We start from the raw sequence: 4452 nt of genomic DNA on the forward strand, positions 1-4452 counted from the left end.
TTCTGACGATTCTCTAGGTTCACGTTCCTACAACAATAGATATCTTAGAAAATTATCAGGAAACTATAATTTGTTAAGCCACCCCCTGCAGCAATCAAAACATTCCATTCTCATCTATTCCATTCCAATTCCAACTTTTATTCTATTAATGCCACACATCCTACATCCTGACAATTTTTCCCTAACAACAATACACTTCATACCGACACTAAACATATCAAAAATAATTCCATCAGCCTCACCCAACCGTCATTCAAAAAACTTCAAAATCGATTCCTTCGCCACTCTCTCGTCAATTCCCCCAAACCACAAAAATTCCACAAAAATTCCACGATCCAACGATCCTCCTCGTCGTTTAAAACCTAAACTCCCGACGGTACACGCGTAAAAAGAAACGCGCTCGGTGCCCCGTTCCTCGCCCCCTCGAAACGCGAGCTCCGTAATCCGTTAATCACAGTAGACGCGGAAGAGGGTAGGAAACAGGCGCGTAATCTAAGAAAAGGCGTCGGAGCATTGGCGTCAGTGGAAAGTGGTTGTAAGTGAATGAAAGTGGATGCAAAGGTGGAGGTGTGGTTGCTACGAGGTCGTCCGCCTAGCAAAGCTGGCATGATGCGGCACGGAAGACAGAGGTTTGTCTGTCTTTATCAGCCAGCCAGGTAGAGCCCTCGAAGTCGGGCGACGCGTCTCTATCGCCACCCCTCGGGAAAACCCCGTGGGGCGACGGACAGCCCCGATTGGCGTGGCTCCCTCAAACGGGGGTGGAAATCCCGCGTCCCTATTGGCTCCGCGCGAATCCATACTCGGTATTCATTCGCTGGCTTATTCGTCGACCCCTCGATTTCTACCCTCTCTCGCCCCCTCTGCACGCTCTTTTCTCTCCTAAACCCCCGGCGGTAGCCCGATGCGACTCACCCCACGCGCGCCGCGGGAATCTTTTCAATGCACTTCACCGCCAGCTTTCACCTTTCGCCGGATATTTCTAAGTAAATATTTTTTTAATAAGCACGCGCGTACAGCGCTAGTCGTTAATGCGCGGCACAGGTAATGCTATTTCGCAACGAATTTTTCCAGGTTTCTGCGGGCACTGTATATGTGGTCAATATGTGTGTTTGTACGGAGTTTTGCAGCGGGGAGTTTGGGAATTTTGGTTTTTAATATTTGGGAGATTATTTGGAGGATTTTTAAGGGTTTTTGATTCGATGTTTGTTTAATTTATATTGAGGGGGTTGCGATGAGGTATTTTTGGAAATAATTTGGGTTTAATGTAATTTTTAATGGCATGCCTAACGATTATGTTGGTTAATGTTGGATTAATATATATAGTTTGTTTCATGAGTACCTTGTGTGACTATCCATGAAATTTGTATAAATAAAATAATATATTTGTTGCTTAGCATTATCTTCTAATAGCATGTAATGTATCACCAATTAATGTTAGATGATTTAATTTTTGGATATGTTTTAAAGGATCGAAAAATAAGATATATGTACTTTTTTATACCGGTCCGTTTTCATATTTAGGGGATGAAATAAGCCCCTAAAGTTTTAGCTGCAATAGGCTATCTCCAAAACTATCATGTATAAAGGAAAACTTTAGAATGCATTAAATATGTACATCTCCGAATTAATTGAACGTTTACAATGCATATATTAACATTCAGTCTTCGATTAAATATTAATAAGAATCACGGTTCGAAGTAAGTATTCATCGAACACAGTAATCGTGAGAAATTTTTCTGCATCGTTACATCTGTTAGCTGAAATAACTAAAAATTAATTTCTGACAATAGTTACATTAATTATTAACAATATTTGTTCAAACAATGACCGAGGATATGATTGATCTGTAATATTACACTGCGAGGACAGCGGTAGATGCTTTTTCTAAAAATGTTCAAAATCATTACTAACTAATAGTTTGTGATTTCAGTCACCAATCAATTACGTTTCTTTTGAGATACTGGACCACGTAAGTTTTGTCCTCCTGGATCGCTGAAGTATTATACTGTGTGAAGGTTGGAATTTGCCTTCAAAGCAGGAGCGGTTTATAATATTAACAAAATTGTATGTGGCATCGTTTGTAGAGCAACAGTCACGGCGTTATATATGTTGGTGATCGGCAATGTAATAAATCATTTTCTCGATTGATCTCGACTGTTACAAGTAATCTCGATCTCGACTGTTACAAGTAATCTCGATCTCGAATCACACCTCGAAATCGAGACGAGATCGATACGAGATCGAGATTGATCTCGTCTCGTGCGCGTCAGTAACCAATATACAAAAAATACGTACATCTTATTTTTCGGTCCTTTAAACCATATCCAAAAACGGACACCTAAAAAGCGTTTCTTGTCAGTATAGCGTTAATAACTAAAAATCCTTGTAGAATGAACGCAAACGAGCGTCTCGGTTCGTTTCGGAGCAGCTCCGAAACTCATCATCGGTGCGCCCTGAGAAGAGACGCAGGGACGAGGAAATCGCGATCTCGCGATCCCTTCGAATCTTCTCCCCCTCTCCTCCGCCTCCTCCTCCTCCTCCTCCTCCTCAACCGTGTCTCCAACCCCTAACCCAAGAAGGTGGCGCAGCCAGGGAAGAAGAGATCGATGAAAAGTGTCGAACAAGGAAGCTGGTCGTCGCTCGCCTGCACTTTTAACGTCGCCGCGCTCCGTGTCGCCTTCGTCCCGATGGAACGAGAGGACAGAGAGAGTGAGAGTGTGTGTGTGTGTGTGTGAGAGAGAGAGAGAGAGAGGGGTGGAGAGAGAGAAAAAGAAGAAGGGAAAACGGGAGTAAAAAAGGTGGCCGGCGCGGAGGAAAGACGAGCCAAGAGACCGCGACAGAGGAACAGGGATGGAGCATTCCTTGGGGTGTTGCGGCTCATGATCGTGCAACTACGTGGGCGGTTTGCTCATTGCTCCGCCCCTGGTACCGCCCCATTGGTAGCCCCTACTGCCTTCGGGGGCAACGTGACCTCCCTTCACCCTTCCGTCTGCAGCTGAAACCTTCGTCGGGTTTTCGCCAGCAGGCCATCCGGCACAAACGTCAGCAGCGGCAAACGGCGCCACCAACGGATCGTTCGCGATCACCGTCGATCATCCGAGGGAACCGCCGGTGCGATCATCGCGAGGGATACTTTTGCCGACGATACGTCCAGTGATTGTGCGTCGGGGGTGATATATCGGCTATGACGTTTCCGGGGACTTGGTGAGAGTGGTTCTGGGCGCTCAACGCGCGAATCCTCCGGTGTATCAGTGTTGTTTATCGAGGGACACGGTTCCAGAGATAAGTGATCCCTTGGGGAGGGTACGAGGACGTCGGGGTGTCGTCGGGAATCACGCCTTGGGTTACGAGACCCTGGCACCTTTAAAACTCTGGTTTATGGGACTCCAGCTTCTCTGAAGTCTTTAGATTCTCTAGTCTCTAGAAGAGACCTCTTCTTTGTATCTCTAGCTTCTAACATTCAACCTTCTAACATTCTACCTTTGGGATGTTGGAGTGATTCACGGTTACTAGTTCGTCCAAGACCGCGATGTCCTAGTTCGCGATGAGCGCAAGCAGAGCAGAGGCGGAAGGGTCAATTCGCTGAAAGGTTCATTGCCAAGCGTCGTTCCCAGTGGCAATGGCGCGCGGTCCAAGTGCGAGGCGGATGTGATCGGTGGATTTCGATGATGTCGACGGACGTATCGAGGGACTTTGACGTATCGATGCCCGTCGCCTGTCGTCATGCGGATCGAAGGCTTCTGGAACTGGTGACCCCGACGCAACCGTCTCACGTCGCGATTGCAGCGTGAACAGCGAGAATCGAGTTGTCAGGAACCGACGCCACGTCCCGACGAGATTTGAACTCTGTCGTTTCGGAGTAACGCGCGACTCGGGGGTTGGTGACAGTGTTCAGGATTATCGGAGGGTCGGAACGTGCAAGGCTCGACGGGGGCTGATTAGTCGCCCTGATAGGAGAAGACGCTGAGAAGTTTGCGAACGAAGAAGATTCGTAAGTAGCTATGTTGTTTATTTGGGGGACTTGTGAGATATGAGGAGAGATTCTGTGCTGGATTCGTTTTGGGGGTTTATTTGGCGAGGGTCAGGGGGTGGCGAAGAGGATTCGTAGGGTAGTGAGTGTTATTTTGATTCAAAGAGATCTTGGGAAATTTAATTGTGTTTAATTGGGGATGGCGAAGAGGATTCTTCTAGGTGTAATAAATATTATTTTGGTTCAAAGAGATCTTGGTCAATTTCGTTGCGTTTAATTGGGGATGGTGAAGAAAATTCTTCTAGGTGTAATAAATATTATTTTGATCCAGAGAGAATTTCGTCGTTTTTAATTTGAGATGGTGAAGAAAATTCTTCTAGGTGTAATGAATATTATTTTGGTTCAAAGAGATCTTCGTCAATTTCGTCGCTTTTAATTGGGGATGGTGAAGAAAATTCTTCTAGGTGTAATGAATATTATTT

At 45.7% G+C, this 4452-nt stretch overlaps 1 long non-coding RNA gene across 2 annotated transcripts in view; it reads right to left on the reverse strand.

The window, feature by feature from the left end:
* LOC128892898 (uncharacterized) overlaps positions 1-4452 on the reverse strand; it is a 22914-nt gene that overhangs the window by 1618 nt on the left and 16844 nt on the right. The gene's annotated exons all lie outside the window — the stretch shown is intronic.

The sequence above is a fragment of the Hylaeus anthracinus genome, unplaced genomic scaffold (assembly GCF_026225885.1).
Source record: "Hylaeus anthracinus isolate JK02 unplaced genomic scaffold, UHH_iyHylAnth1.0_haploid 2, whole genome shotgun sequence".
Classification (NCBI taxonomy): domain Eukaryota; kingdom Metazoa; phylum Arthropoda; class Insecta; order Hymenoptera; family Colletidae; genus Hylaeus; species Hylaeus anthracinus.